The sequence below is a fragment of the Chelonia mydas genome, chromosome 2, assembly GCF_015237465.2.
Source record: "Chelonia mydas isolate rCheMyd1 chromosome 2, rCheMyd1.pri.v2, whole genome shotgun sequence".
In the NCBI taxonomy this organism is placed as follows: domain Eukaryota; kingdom Metazoa; phylum Chordata; order Testudines; family Cheloniidae; genus Chelonia; species Chelonia mydas.
The window spans coordinates 36,215,498-36,232,510 of NC_057850.1; the positions used below are offsets into that span (position 1 = coordinate 36,215,498).

Consider the following 17,013-nt stretch of genomic DNA (forward strand, 5'->3'; position numbering starts at 1 on the left):
CTAGCTGGCTTCAGTGAGTTTGATTGAGAGCCAAAACATGTTCTTACAAAGGTGCTTTCCAGGTTGATGGCATTAAGACAGAAGCAGTTTGGCTAGCAATTGTGGTATACATAACTATATAACTACTGGCTAGATTGTTGGGCTCAGCGGGTAGTGATCAACGGCTCGATGTCTTGTTGGCAGCCAGTATCAAGCGGAGTACCCCTGGGGCCGGTTTTGTTCAACCTCTTTATTAATGATCTGGATCATAGGATGGATTGCATCCTTGGTGAGTTTGCAGATGACACTAAGCTGAGGGGAGAGGTAGATACACTGGAAGGTAGGGATAGGGTCCAGAGTGACCTAGACAAATTAGAGGATTGGGCCAAAAGAAATCTGATGAGGTTCAACAAGGACAAGTGCAGAGTCCTGCACTTAGGACAGAAGAATCCCATGCACTGCTACAAGCTGGGGACTGACTGGCTAAGCAACAGTTCTGCAGAAAAGGACCTAGGGATTACAGTGGGTGAGAAGCTGGATATGAGTCAGCAGTATGCTCTTGTTGCCAAGAAGGCTAACGGCATATTAGGCTGCATTAGTAGGAGCCTTGCCAGCCGATTGAGGGAAGTGATTATTCCCCTTTATTAGGCACTGGTGAGGCCACATCTGGAGTATTGCATCCAGTTTTGGGCCCCCCACTACAGAAAGGATGTGGACAAATTGGAGAGAGTCCAGCGGAAGGCAAAGAAAATGATCAGGGTGCTGGGACACATGACTTACGAGGAGAGGCTCAGGGAACTTGGCTTGTTTAGTCTGCAGAAGAGAAGAGTGAGGGGGGATTTGATAGCATCCTTCAACTACCTGAAGGGGGGTTCCAAAGAGGATGGAGCTAGGCTGTTCTCAGTGGTGGCAGATGACAGAACAAGGAACAAAAGTCTCAAGTTGCAGTGGGGGAGGTCTAGCTTGGATATTAGAAAACACTGTTTCACTGGGAGGGAGATGAAGCACTGGAATGGGTTACCTAGGGAAGTGGTGGAATCTCCATCCTTAGAGGTTTTTAAGGCCTGTCTTGACAAAGCCCTGGCTGGGATGATTTAGTTGGGGTTGGTCCTGCTTTGAGCAGGGGGTTGGATTATACGACCTCCTGAGGTCTCTTCCAACCCTAATCTTCTATGATTTGGCCAGAATCCTGAACTCAGCAAAGCTTACACACATGTAGCCTGCCATTTTTGCTGTTTTATCCATTTTTGCTCAAGGCAACAATAGCAACTACGTGCATATGGCAAATAAAAATAGCCAAAGTAAAAGTATTCTAGATTTGTGCCCTCTCGCTCCTTTCTTACCCAAGAATTATCCCTCTCGGAACTCCAAATAATGCTTAACAGCTCAAAAGCTGGAACAGGCTGAACACGGTAGAAAGACTAATATAGTCTTAGTTGTTGGAAAGGCAATTAATCATTCAACATTAAAAGATGTTAGGTAGGGTGGGAGGGAGGAGATAAAACTGCTGAAAATTCCATTCTTACAATCTTGCTGTAGCAAGTGGTTAGAGAAAGTTAATGCAGAAATCACAGCAGTGGAGTTAGCTCCCTTTTTCAACTATGGCCAAAGGAGGTTTCAAATGACTTATGCAGACTAAAGTTTCAAAGTAGCACATGCCTGGAAGGACATTCTAGTCTACCTAGCTAATTCCTTAAATACGATCTGAAGCCAATGTTTGATTAAAGAGAGTTTCACACATGTACTGTGCTTTGCTCAGTGGGTTGACCTAATTGTTCACACAGAAATGCACACACAACAATATGGTTAATTAACTGCAGATTTCTTTAAACAGATTTTTCTTTCAAAAAGAAAACTGGGAAATCTTTAGACACGTTGTAAAGCTCATAGGAGTTCACTGTTTTTTTTTTGTTTTTGTTTTTTTGCTTTTTGATGTTTCTTGTTCTTTCTTTGCCTCGGTTACAATGAGAAGCTGTAGTAAATTTCAGTCCCCTGCACTAGAGATTGAAAGCTAACTGTCATTTAATTTGTAAAGATCTTGTGTTATGAAATACCCTGTGCAAGATCAGATTGCGATGCAAAGAAGTGGCCCTCAGGGGTTCCATGCTGCCTCTCAGCAACTTCCACATGGCATGTACTCAGTTTACAAGAAAAAGAGATTGGTCAAGGTTTCCAGAATTGAGTAGTGATTTTGAGTGCCTCTATTTTTGGATGCCCAAGCTGAGAAGAAGGCTGAAGTGTTTAATGCCTATTTTGAGTCAAATCTTCACTAAAAAAGTTAATGGTGAGCAGATACTTAATACGATATTAACAACAAGGGGAAGGAATAGACGCCAGAATAGGGAAAGAACAGCTTAAAGAATATTTAGGTAAATTAGCCATATTCAAGTTAGCAAAGCCTGATGAAATTCACCCTAAGGTACTTAAGGAACTAGCTGAAGGAATTCTGGAACCCTTAGTGATTATCTTTGAGAACTTCTAGAGGACTGTCGAGGCTGATTCCCTACTCTGGCACTTCGAGTGCAGAAGGATTCTAAAAATTAATACTGGCCGCTCCAGGCTGGTATTAATCTCCCAAGGTCACAGCTTGTCTCTGACCTTGGATGGGTAAATGCTGCTACCACCCAAATGCAAAACCCTTTGGAACCCAGGAAGGCGCACTTGGGAATTCCTTCCTGTGGGGTACCATCAAGCCCTTTCACCCCCTCTCTGGGGAAGAGCTGAGAAAGAAAACAAAGGAAATTAGCTGTTGCCCCCAGCTAATTAAAACAACATATGCACAAACCTCTTAGGACACCAAAAATCCAATCCTGTTCTTTAAAAAGGTAATTTTTATTAAAAACAAAAAGAAAGAAAATACATCTGGAACTTAGGCTTTTGCTAGATTTTAAAAACCCACTTACAAAAATTAAACATCAAGAATAACCTTCTTGAGGTCCAGCTTAAAGGTACAAGCAAAACAAAAAGCGTTTGGGGTTAGCACAGAGGAGTCCACAAGCCAATAAGAAATAAACCTAATCACATCTTTCTAAACATTCCTGATCTACTTACATATCTGGGTTGTTAAGTAAGTAGTTCTAGATATGATCTAATGATTTTCATATCTGGCTTCAGCTTCTCACAGCATAACTGCTCCCTGTTCCCCTCTTTCCCAGAGAACAACAGCACACAGCACACAAAGGGAAAGCTTTTCCCCCCAATTTTAAAAAGTTCTAGCCTTCCCATTGGCTCTTTTGGTCAGGTGCCCACTCCCTTCCTTTTACCTGGACCTTTTTAACGCTTTACAGGTAAAGCGAGTCAAGAACAGCTACCAAGAGGGACTTTATAGCTAACTGCGTGGCTGAGTGTTGATAAAAGGAATTACGCCCCCCTCTCACCCCACTTCATTTATCACAAGGACAGATGAAGTCCCAAAGGCCAGGAGAAGGGCAACCTAGTATCTATCTTTAAAAAGGGAAACAAAGAGGACCTGGGAAGTTATAGACCAGTCAGCCTAAATTCAATACCTAGAAAAATACTGGAACAAATTAAACAATCCATTTGTAAGCACCTAGAGGTTAATATGGTTATAAAAAACAGCCAACATGGATATGTCAAGAACAAATCATGCCAAAGCAACCTAATTTCCTTCTTTGACAGAGTTACTGGCCTAGTGGATATGGGGAAGCAGTAGATGTGATTTATCTGGATTTTTATTAAGGTTTTTGACACAGTCCCACATGACAGTCTGATAAGTAAACTTGGGAAGTGTGATCTAGATGAAATTACCATAAGGTGGGTGCATAAATGGTTGCAAAACCATATTCAGACAGTTGTTGTCAATGGTTTGCGGTCAAACTTGGAGGATGTATCTAATGGGGCCCTGCAGCAGTCTGTCTTGGGTCTGGTATTCTTCAACATTTTCATTGATGTCTTGGGTAGCGGAGTGGAGAGGATGCATATAAAATTTTCAGGTGACACCACGCTGGAAGGGGTTGCAAGCACTTGGAGGACAGGATTAAAATTCAAAATGATCTTGACAAATTGGAGGACTGATTTGAAATCAACAAAATGACATTCAATAAAGACAAGTGCAAAGTACTTCACTTAGGAAAGCCATGTTTTAATACAATGTAGAGCATTAAAATTACTCTCACAGCACTGGTTGCGGGCACCGACAAAATAATTTTTATCAACTTCACCACTTTGGAAAACAACTCATGTTCAGGCTAGCTTAATGAACTGAGATGTTTCAGTATTGACTTCAATGATCTTTCTGTAAACTGGTTTGCAACAGATGAAGCTGAGTAATCAGTCTATACACTTGAAGCACATCTTGAACTTGTGTTTGTTAGGTTTGGAGTTATGATGAGAGGTTTCAAGATTTTGAATAATTTTGTAGCCTGTGTAAATTTCACTGAATATTGGACATTCTCAAATCAATTGCTTCACAGTAGATGTATTTATAAAATTCTTTTACTGAATTTGGGTAGCTGGGTTCACCTGTCCCTATTAGCATTTTCCTGGGAATTTCTCTCTTCCTTGGAAGCTCAGGCCAGTCAACTATCTCCAATTTTAAACTTTTTTCTGGTGGATTTGTTCTCAGTATAAGCTGTAGCATTCATAGGTGCTGACTCCGTGGGTGCTCCAGGCCTGGAGCACCCACAGGGAAAAATTAGTGGGTGCTCTGCACCCACCGGCAGCCAAGCTCCCTGCCCTGCCCCACCTCACCTCACCTCCACCTCTGTCCCTGAGTGCACTGCATGTCCCCACTCGTCCACCTACCTCATAGTGCTTGCCGCAGCCAAACAGCTGTAGCAAGCTCCGGGAGGGAGGGGGGAGGAGGCGGGGAAGAGGTGGGGCCGGGATTTGGGGAAGGAGTCGGAATAGGGGCAGGGAGGGGGCAGAGTTGGGGCAGGGACTTTGGGGAAGGGGTTGGTATGGGGGTGGGAGGGGGCAGGGCAGGGATGGAGTCGGGGCGGGGCCGGGAGCAGAGGGGGGTCAAGCACCCACCAGCGCCAGGAGAAGTTGGCGCGTATGGTGGCATTCATCTAATTGGATGTACTGAGGTAAATTAAATGAGTTAGACTGAAGAATTTGGAACAGATTGTCTAGCATGCTTAACGCTTCTTGAACGAGTTCAGTACCAAAGAGGAAGTGAAACTTTTCTGTTTGAGCTAATTTAAGATCTCATTTCAGAATCTTTCACTGCATCTTTCACAACCTCCCAAGATGCACACAGTCCAAGATAGTTCTTCAAAATTGAAGTCAATGCCTCTGCACGGAGAATACATCTTGTTGGACAGAGGACACAGATGCCAGGTGATGAATTTAACACTAACTTATTTTATGTTCTGAAATATCTGATTTGGGTGATTTTTTTAAAATTATTTTTGTGATTTTTTTGTAAATAGTTTCAAGAATATCTTTTAGGATGGTATTAATTGGAATAGTGTCCTGGCATGTCAGATTCAAGGCAAGCCCATAGCAATGAGTATAAATAGCTCATGGTTCCTCCTGTTGCAGTTTGGTTGCTACTCCAATACTATATCTGCCTTATTAATTAGTGGTGACATCATGGTGATATACTAGTACTCTCAGAAGAAAGATGAAAGCAGGAAGAGCCTACTGAAAATACTAAGTAACGTATGTTATCTTGTTAGAAAAGGACTTGCATTCCAAGGCCATTATACTGAAAATATGCCTGTCACAGGGTGTTCTACTCACCACTGGAGTGCCTCCTTTGGCTGCATCGGGGCATTAACTCTGCCAGTATGATGCTCCTTCCTGTAGTTGCTCATTCCACCTGCCTCTCACTCTCGTTCTCCCAGGATTTGACTGCTCTTATGTCATGGCTTGGCCCTCTGGCCAGGTCCCTGTAGTTTTCCTCTCCCGGGCCCAGGCCCAGGCCCACCCTCTACACTAGGTTCCAGCCATGGGACCCTACAACAAGAAGTCAGAGTCTGCACAGTCCTAAACCTTACTGTTACTGCTGTATCCCTGGGCTACTTCCTACTTTGTCTTCTCCCATCCTGAGTGACTTCAGCCTCACTCTCTGCAGCCCCTTCTACTCTCAGCTAGTGGGCTTAATACAGGCCTCTCCTGTTCCTCTCCAGCTGAGCTTCATCTCTGCTTAGTCCCCCTTGCTCCATGGCTCCTCCTCCAGGTGCAGCCTGGGTGGTTCATTGGCCCACCTAGTCACCTGAAGCCCTTCAGGTCTGGAGTGGGGTGGACACGATCACAAAGCCCTTAAGTGGAGAGGTTGACTGCTTTTTATTCAACTGCTTTTTTGCAGGCAGAAGAGGATCCTTATATATGAGCTGAAAAAGTCAAGACAGATTCACAACTCCAGTTGTTCAAAATGAGATAAAGGAAATCATGGCTCTTAAAATTGTGAAAAATATTTCTGAGAAAAATTCTGGAAAGTGGCATACAGCTATAGTAGATGAAACAGTAGTCTTCTTCAGCAAAGAGCAAGTGCTTTTATGCCTACTGTATGTGAATGATGACATGAAGAGTTCACTGGATTGTACAATTAGTCTGTATATCAGCAGAGGTAACTGTATCAGTAATTAAAGATATATCATTGTGCCCAAATCTGAGGATCTCTAGGGTTTGGCATTATTGAAATACAACAAACTTTTTGGTAGAAAGCTATTTAGTGGTTCATTCCCCAAGAAACCTCTACAAGATTTGGTGACCTGGCTGTATCCTGCTTCCACCATAACAGAGGTTGAACAGACCAAGCAATGGAGGACTCTGCCAACACAGGGAGATGACCTTATCTTTTGAAGAAGCTGTAAACAGTTCTGGCTTGATCTCTGGATCCCCACAGGTACTGCCAGAACAGCCTCCATCACCTCATGACTTTTTTAAAAGGTCTATCTAGTGGTTCTTGTACAGTGATCTTGTATTACAACAGAAACAGAGTTTAAAGATCTTTCTACTTATAGAGCCATAAAGAAAAGAAGGGAAGTCACATCCTCTTTGGACTTGTTCACAACCCCCAGGTTGAGAATCAATGCTTAAGCAGAAACTGTTCTTGATATACAAGAGCTATAAGTTCATCCTGGCCTTCATTTTGAGTAAATAACCTAGGAAATGGTGCCAGTACTTGGTGGTTCATGTTCATGTTTGGGGGTTTGACCTCTTCTCTCACAGTTCCCCTAGACTCCCAGAAGGCCTCAAAATCTCCTAACAGCTTCTGCTTCAGAGAGATGAACTAGGAACTGGTGGAACAGCTACCCACAGGGCATTGCAGATACAATGTTATAGAAGACCACTAATATGAAAGTGGGTATGACACTCTGGGATAGTTGAGTGGTTACCTCCTCCCCTTCTTAGCTTGATGGCTTTGTTTATCTTTTATGTAAATGCATTTCCAATGTCTTTTGATTTATCTTCAAGGTGATGGAACCACATTCCTTTGTCTAGGGTGGGGTACTTTGTCCTGCCATTTTAAGAACATAATTTCAGCACATATGTATAACTCTTTGTACACATCCCATATATACATCATGCAAGAATATTGGTGATCAGTGATGTATTAGTCTTCCAGTGATATATACTACCTTTGGGTATATATCATGACATCAGTGTGTTTGATGTAGTGAGTATGTCAGGCTTGACAAAAGTGTTGCCACAGAGTAGCAAACCACTAATGGGCCTCTGTATAAAACTAAAATGAAACGGCAGGGGTAGTGTGGACATAATGAACAGTAGGTACTTACACTTGTTCAGTTGACTATGGTCCAATTCTTGAGGGTGGACAAAGACAGCCGAGGTGGGCCAATTGTCATTGTGACATTGTGGGAATCACCCAGAATAGTAAGGGGTTCTTTTACCATCTGTCCTGTAACCTCGGGTGCCTTAATGCTGTACTGCTATGGTTCAGAGCCCTGACACCAGTAGCCAGCCTTCAGGCATATAGGTCTCACCCTGGCTCCCCCAGCCTAATTACTCCTTGCAGGGTCATACCAACAGCCCTTCCAGTCCCGAGTCCTTCCAAATCCGTCCTTCCTGAGTTCTTAGCTACCAGACGCTTGGAGTTTTCCCCTCTGTTCATCACCCCCAAAAGAGGGAAACCAGCTCACTTGTTATCAGCTCACTTTGGCCCATACAGACACACACACACACACACTCCATGCAGTTTGCACAACAGAGACCTGCTTGGGGAAAAAAAACCCCCAAAAAGGTTATTTAATAGAAAAATCCAGCACTTAATTTGTAATGAAAGAGGTACTGGGGCTCAAGCAATTTTTTTACTTTCATAACTAATGTGGCAAGCCCAGAGGTGCTGGGGCTATGAACTGCCAAGCCTAGAGGTGCTGGGACTCAGCCCTGGCAAGCCCCAGCACAAATTAAGCCCTGGAAAAAATCACAGTTTCAAAGATTAAATAGTAAGGAAGGGCAAACTCATACCAGTTACACAGCAAAGAAACATAAATGTGCAATTCCAGGCTTTATGCTTCTATATTATACAAATCCCCTTTTCTAATACAAGTTACTTATTGCCTCTGAACAGTTTTACCCTTAGCCCTAGGTGGGATCCAGTGTTCACAGACAGCCCCCTGCCTTTGAGACTGTCCCTCAGTTCTGAATGTCTTTCACTTCAAACCCCTTCCCTTTTAACAGGGTTTGCAGAGTTTGTTTCTCTCTCTCTCTCCCTCTCTCTCACTTATTCATGATGGGGGAAATTCCCACTTGACTTGATAGTCAGGATGTCTGTGTCTTCCCATTAACTGCAATGGTCCATCATTTGTCCTTTCCTGGGATGTATCATAGATAGTTACTTGCATCTGTTTTTTTGTAAACATCTGGATTGGGAGGAGCCCCTCCCTGCTGTGAGGTACAGTATTTGAAATTGTAGTACAGGTCATGAGCATAGCACTTTATATAGATAAATGCATAGTCATAACCACAGTCTGTATACATATCTCATAATGATCATCAAGTTCAGAAGATCACAAGCTTTCATAAAAGACCTTACTCTATATTTTTATACACAACATTGTATACAACCACTTGGTCCAATTGCTTACTCTTTGGAATTCAGACCCCCTATTGGGATGTGTATAGCCTGACTGTCACAGTCAGTTCCTCTATCCAAGTGTCCTAAATGGATCATTACTCACATCTATTAATATATTATGGAGTTCTATAGCTAAGTCCCACATATTTAACCCTTATGGAGAGTTTCATATCAAGTGTTCATTTCAATAGTGCACTTCTTCACCACCTTAGCCATAACATATCAGTCCCTTTTTCTGAGACGTCTGAGCATAAGTGCAGTTTCAAAGCATGCTCTGATAGTATAAAGATGGAAAAATGTGTGATAATTAAAAAAAAATATAAGAAAAATAAAGGGAGAACAGGAAAAAAAATGTAAAGAAATGGGAAGGGAGAAAAAGGAAAGGAGGGCAGGAAGAGGAAAGGAGAGCAATCCGGTTTCCATCCACTAGGAATTAATCAAAAGTTTCTAAAAAGTCCAAACAAAATCTCCTCAAATTTGTCTGTGGGCCCTCTTCTCCAAAATGTTACCAACTCTATATCTGCCAGGTCAGCCAAGTTCCTGGGCCAAGTTCCTATCCCTAGAGGCAGTCTTCTTCTCTAAACAATATGACTCAGTTGGCTAAAAGCACTGCTCTAGAGAATGTTTTTTTCTGTGAATGGAGGAGTTTCCAAGTTGATGGGAAATATCACTAAACACAATTCTGTGAGGTAATTTTTAAGGAGATAGCAATTATAATTTTAATCTTATCTACTTCTAGCCAAAAAGGGGACAGTATTCTGGGACAGTTCCAAACATGTGAACCAGTGTAGCTCCACCAGCAGTCTGTTTTGGCAAGACCTATGAGGGGACCAATGTGAACAAAGTATAATTTTCTGGTGCATCAGCTTTAATTATAGATCAGTAGTAGAGTTTTTAAATGGTTTGCAAGGCACTTCCCCATTGGCTAGGGCTCAAGGATATACACAAATCCTTGTTCCAAATGTGTCCCAGGCAATCTAATTTAGGGAGTTCTGCTGGGCCAGGAGTTTTTAACAGGCTAAAGTTGGTAGGATGAACCTATGGAGCTCTCTCCACATCAACAACAATTCTGCTGTCTCTGGTGATCCCAGGACCAAATATGTCCTTCAAGAGATGCTTACACTGTAACATGCAGTTGGATCAAGTGGGTTGTATTGTTTTTGGAGTGCTTGGAATAGCAGAAACTGATCCTCTGAGATCAATAGAGAGCAACTTGATCATTGTTGATCTTCCAAAGATGACATTTTCCAATATTTCTACATCAGTCCCAGAAATATTCCATTGTGAGAGTGATGGCAAGGTGACATTTAACTTGGGAGAGAATCAAAACATAGCTCTTCTGATGAGCAGTTAAACTGAGGATTGACTGCATTGTATCACTCTGAATGATCACATCACTGTTGGATTAGTTAGAATCCTTTGTCTCCTCATCCCAGTGGTAGCTCTCCACCTTTTCCTTTATACCTGGAACATCATCCCTGATACAGGCCACTACACCTTCAAATCTCTCCTAAACTCAGGACCTGATTTTTGCTTTCATTAAGACACTTTTTTCACCACTCTCGCAGTATAAAGGACCCTTAAAGTGGGTATAAATGCCATCTTCCTTTTAGAAGATCTGTGTTTTCCTTGGAATATTGAATGCAATTTACACCCACTTTCAGACCCCTTTACAATTCCAGAGTGGTGTAAAAGAATCTTAATTTGAATGAGAATCAGGCCCTCAGTTCCTTCAGCTCACCTCCCAACTTTAGCCATCTCGACACACTCTCATAGCCCAAAATTTCATCAAATTATTGTGATTATCTATATCTATATATTTTCTATATTTATATATATATATATATATACATACACACACAATACCTAGTCAACCTAACCAATTAATAAAATTACAGAAATTTATGCTACATCCCTTTCTCCTATTTCCTTCCTGATGTTCCTGTCTGATTTAGACTGTTTGTTCCTCAGCACAAAATGTCTTCTATATTATGTCTGGTAAGAGCAATGTACATGTTTGGTGCAATAAAATTTAAAACATTAACTCTCTGTATGACAACCTTTGTATGCCAGGAACCGCTGTCAGAGCAAAAAATGTACATGTGGGATTTGATAATGCAGCTCTAGTGCCCCGAGTAGTTGGATAAACTCCTCATCCATTGCAATAGCACCAGGTTGCACATCTAGGGGAAGCATCTCATGCAGAAGGCTAGGTCTTTTGGATCTCCAGGGATTGCACTCGCCAAGCAGTGCCACATTAATCTATAATTAACTGGACATTAAAGAATGATATTTTAAAAAACAGGGTGCCCCCATTAAACCTTTCAGTGATTTCTCTGTACTCCTTGATGTGCTTGACTTCCACACATTTTATCATGGCTGCTGTAGTGTAACCTAAGTTCATTTTTCATGAGATACTATGGCTTAGATTTGATTCATACAGTAGAGAACTCCCATATATGCCATGTGAAAGATCATTATTATGATGCTCAGTGCTCTGCAAAAAATGCCATGACATCAGTGTTTCAATTCAAATACATTGTGTTTAAAAGTGTAAGTTAATAAATGAATGTAAATCAAGATCACCACTAAGAATCAGCTTAATAAAGGTTTCTAACACATTTGTCACAAAGAAATGTAAAGGTCTAACATTTTTAAACTTGCTTATGCATGAGATCACGTGGGCAGCTGATCAATTTCACAGGGATGTTTTAGGTTTTGTTGAACAAAGTCTACCACAAAATAATACAAGCTTTGTAACCCAATTTGAAACAATTATAAAGTTATCTTGGCATACAACACAGACATGTTAAAAGATGAAAAATAACTGTTAGCTTTGTACAATGAATGGCCCTGTTGTGGGAAATAAATTAGCATGTTATACAAGTAAATAGTAGAACTAATCAAGTTTAATTTACCCTTGGCCATGTCTAACCCAATGTGGTGTTATAAAAAAAAAAGTAATGAAAATGCAATAGAAGTCACTGAAGCTGATGAATAAAAGATACTGTGCACACATGGTGATATCTCAGAAACCGATGCAATCTAGGAATGATTACATGCCATTTTACCAGGATAGGGCTTTCCTAAGGATACTGAATTCTTTCCACAGAAAAATCTGTTACACTTTGAAGTCTTCACAGAGTCCTGATGCTGCTTCCACTTGAGCAAATGGTAAAACTCCCACTGACTCGATGGGGCTAGACTTGGCCCAAAGCATTGTGTCTAATCAGTGGTATGGGGTGGGAGATCCAAGGCAAAGGAGAGGAAGAGTGCAGGGGGAAAAATGCATGACCCCAGATTCACCCCATGTTGTACTTTCCATTCCAGTGATAGATGGCTCCTTGACAGTAACTCACCTTCCCTATCTGTTCCAGTGGTACTATAGATGAAGCTAGACATGGTATCAGCTCCTGTACAGAGGAGCAGATTCAGAAAGCAGCTCATCCAATCTTCTCTTCCCCTCTGGCACTCAGTTCAGCTACAATAAAATGTACACAGTCCCATAGATCCAGCAATGGGTCACCCCCATGAGTAGCATGTAACCTTCTGGGGAGTGGGGTAATGAAGAGAAGTGAGAAATAGTTTAAAAATATAAAGAAAAAAATACATAGTGAGGAAGAAAAACAAATGCAGAGAGAAAGTGGATATAAAAAAGGAGAGATGCTGGGAACTTGGCTCGAGGCAGCATGAGGGCAATATAGGGAAACAGCAGGGGCTATCTACTAAACAAGATGGAGGGTGACATTTCCCAAAACACCTAGGTGTCCTAGGGCTTGTCTACACTTATCTTTGTGTAAGCAGAGTCAGGATGAGCTCCACCCTGACATCTGGTGGTGAGGTGTGGCAAGTTGTGGAAAAGAACTTCAGGGGTCGATCTCATTTGCATAGGCACACCCACCCCGCCTAGAATGAGGCCATAGCTGCCCAAATGGTCACTTTGGCTGCTGTGGGATCCGCAGTGTCTCTGTTATTGGGGCAGGAAGAATAAATTGTTATTACCCTGATTATGGGAATCAAGGACAGTGGAACTGTACTTGGCCTTTTGTTGGGAGGGACTCGCCATCAACTAAGTAGCACTTGCTAGGCAAGGGACATGGGTTCCAAAACTGTGAATTGAGAGAGGCTGGAGACAGGTGTTTGCACCTGGTGGGGTGGGCCAGGCCCCTTTTGTGAAACATCAATTGCACCTCTGTCTCTCTCCACTGTGGAATGTCAGAGCTAATTTTGGGTCTATTAAGAGTCTAGCTACAGGTACTGTGCTGAATTCACTTTGGCCTTATGGTGCACCGGCACTAAGGCTCCTACTACTACAAGCTGAAATCACTAAAGAGCTAAAATTACTAAGAGCTGAAATCACTGAGCCCTGTGTCAAGCAGTGGGGAGCCGTTCGTGGATGGGCTGGTGGAGCAGTTCATGGGACGGCGGGAGCTGCTTGTGTGGAGCGGAGCAGAGCGGAGCCGTTCATGGGACAGCTAGTGGAGCGGAGCCAAGCGGCTTGTGGAGCAGATCAGAGTGAAGCCCTGTAGAGCTGTGGGGCAGTCAGCTTCAGGTCACGTAAGGTGCCCCTTACCTCTTCTTCCCCCCCCCCCCCCCCCCCCCCCGCCCGCCCACATTTTTACCCAGACTGGGGAGTAAGACTCTGCAGATGAACTTTTGAACTCTGGGGCTGGACTTTTGGGGTTGTTGGACTTTTTGGACTTTGGGTGATTTTTGGATTGCTGGACTCGAGACATTTGGGTTGTGGGACTCAAGAACCTGAGGGAAAGGACATGGCCCAATTTGCTGGGGTGGGTCTTTGCTCATGGTTTGGTTGATGAACTCTAGTTGTGGTGTTTTCCCAATTTAATGTTGATGTCATTTACCTCATATTATTAAAGAATTCTCTGCTACACCGAGACTCTGTGCTTGCGAGAGGGGAAGTATTGCCTCTTTGAGGCGCCCAGGGGTGTGTGTAAGATTTTCCCAGGTCACTGGGTGGGGGCTCGAGCCAGTTTTGCATTTGCTTTGATGAGAGGGAACCCCTGTGTACTGAACCCGGCCCTTGCTGCTATCAACTCGGCCTGGCAGAAGGGTTACATTAGGCAGCCGTGCAAGGCTGATAGTAGCTGAATGATCCTGGCTATCTGTCTTGCATGAGCACAGGCCATCTTGCAATTGCAGGGCAGCCTGTATAGGGGGGAACTTTTGCAACACTCTTATTGGCACTGTTTACTGTTCCTTGAGCAAGAACACGCTGCACCTCAGCTAGTGCTCGCTGCGAACAGATACACTTTGGCTGGTTGGGAGAGTGGATGTGTCCCCTAGCCCAGAGATCGTATTTCCTTGTGGATGTGGTGTGTATGCTGGTGTGTTAGCTGGATGTATTTCTCAGTACATTGTGGAGCTCTGTGAAGGCACACTATCTTGCTGGTTACAATAGGTGGAAAAAGAAGAGGATCAGCTCCCAAACCACCAGTACCACCTCAGCCTTGTCTGGTTAAGACTCAGCCCCTTGGCTTTTATCTGTACCCCCAAACTCACTCAGAAGTTGAGGTCATTGACCATTTTGGCTGGGTCTGATGAAAAGAAACATACTGAAAACACCAAGCCCATGTCCGTATACTAACCATCCTAATACAAATTGAACAGGAGCCTTTGACATCAGTGACTGCTGGTAGCGAGACAGGGTGGTAACAGTTGAACTTGCAGTTTTTCATTTAAATGTATTTTCTTTTTTAGTATGAAACACCCTTACAACAATGTTTTCTTTTCTTTAAGCAAAACTAGCTATCTAGTTCTATTTTCCTTGTTTATATCTTAACACAGTATCTTTAGTTTGTGACATTTATATTTAATGTTTCATTTTCCACTTATTTTTCTTATTTGATCAACAATGTTGCTTCATGCAATCTTGGATAAACTGGAACTAAAGTAACTAATCAAGATCTGTTTGGATGGCTCTCTGGACTCAGAGAATTAAGTAATAGGAATTTCCTTTGACACTCACCCCTGAGAACCACTAACACAATTAATTTATGAAAAGAAAATATGAACTATATATCAAAGAACTAAGCGCCGGATTCTGGAAAGTGCTGAGTGCATGGGAGAGGAGGCTGCTCGTTCCCTTGAAGAGGCACGGTGGCCAAACTTTTCAAACAGTGACTAAAGTTAGGCACTAAAGCCTATTTTTAGGCACCTAAAAATAAGTCGCCTGTGGTTTGATATTCAAAGGTGCTGAGAATAAGCAGCTTCCATTGGGTGCTGCAAGCACTCAGCACTTTTGAAAATAAGACCACTTACATGCATAAATACCGGCTTAAATGCCTGTTTTTAGGAACTCAGGTTTGAAAATGTTGGCATCAGCACCTTGCAAGGTCAGGCTCTGACTTGCCATGCAATTCAGCTGGCTCTAATATCCTGAACAGTAATTGTACAAGTATCTCAGTAAAATGCAGACCGACAGAATCTCGACAATTATGTATGATGTTGTATATGTGACATGGGTCCCAGTTCTGCAAACCCTTATATGTATGCTTAATTTTACTCAAGCAAATATTGCTTAGTATCAGGCCCTACTGCTGGCCTATTATCATTTTTATATTTTATTTGTGAAAATGTGTTAGAAAACCCACAAAGGTTATATAACGTGTTTTGATCTTTTTCAGATGTTCTGTCATCAGCGGTTTCAGGAAAAAAATGCATGCAGTGAAGGAATTTCAAATATAGAGAAAATATTTTCAAATATATTGCATAATAATTAGATTCATATTTATGTATGTCCATATGGTTTTTACTACTGTTGTGCCAAATCCTGCTAACCTAACATTAGTGAGTCTACTTACGCAAGTAAGGCAAATAGGTCTTGTTGTCTTAAACAGGTTCAACTATTTCTGCATGTTGTGCAATTTATTTTTTTTGTGCAATCTATTTCTACATGTTGTGCAATTTATTTTTAAAAATTGTAGCAGTTCTGTGTTTTTTGTCTGACTGAAGAGTCCTGCCCGTTTCATCCTTGTGGGAACAGACCTCAGCCTTGATTTGTGGTTCTCTCACCCCAAGAATGCATGAGGCAATGCTGTTGATCAAACAAAATGCAGACGCATGTCCATTGATATCTAAGAATGTACTGAAGTGGAATCGCAAGAGAGAGCACTTTCTTTATCCTCTTTTATCTCTCACCTTCCAGTCACAAGAGGGAAATCACTGCTACTTATCAGAGGTGGAAAAACAAGAAGAGAGAAATTGACAGGTGTAAAGCACTCCTCCAAGACTCAGTTGCAAAACTTCCTCTTTTAAGATGGGTTTCAGAGTAACAGCCGTGTTAGTCTGTATTCGCAAAAAGAAAAGGAGGACTTGTGGCACCTTACAGACTAACCAATTTATTTGAGCATGAGCTTTCGTGAGCCATCCAATGAAGTGAGCTGTGGCTCACGAAAGCTCATGCTCAAATAAATTGGTTAGTCTCTAAGGTGCCACAAGTCCTCCTTTTCTTTTAAGATGATGAACTAATTAGTTTGATGCCATATTAATGCCCCCTCAGCTGGAGGAAACTCAACTGAAACCATCATGGACTCTGGAAGATTCTGTAAGTGTAGCCTTAGAAAGCACAAGTAGTACGTGTCTCTGTGTGGGTGAGAGGCGGGAGGGAAGGTAACAGATGAGGATTATTAGGCAGCAAAGCAGCTTGAAAACACTTTTAATCAATGCCTGGAACTAGTCCCAAGTAGTCATAGGACCAAATTCCAGGTGGACTTTCTTCAGAAAAACTACAGAACTATTAAAGAAAATCTGGGCTATGTAACAAAAATAAAATAATCATAACTGATTATTTATGAAAAGAGTGTTGATATTACCAAGATAAAAAGAACAGGAGTACTTGTGGCACCTTAGAGACTAACAAATGTATTAGAGCATAAGCTTTTGTGGGCTACAGCCCACTTCATCGGATGCATAGACTGGAACATACAGTAAGAAGATATATATATACATACAGAGAAGGTGGAAGTTGCCTTACAAACTGTAAGAGGCTTATTAATTAAGAT

The 17,013-nt window shown here is 42.1% G+C and overlaps 1 long non-coding RNA gene across 1 annotated transcript in view; it reads left to right on the top strand.

Moving 5' to 3' along the window:
* Positions 1–11,569, top strand: part of LOC119565556 — a 44,957-nt gene extending 33,388 nt beyond the window's left edge. The window contains exons 2-3 of the long non-coding RNA XR_005224262.2: positions 5,158–5,280; positions 6,254–11,569. This is a non-coding gene — a long non-coding RNA (uncharacterized LOC119565556). The remainder of the gene's footprint in view (positions 1–5,157; positions 5,281–6,253) is intronic.
* The last annotated feature ends 5,444 nt before the right edge of the window (positions 11,570–17,013 follow it).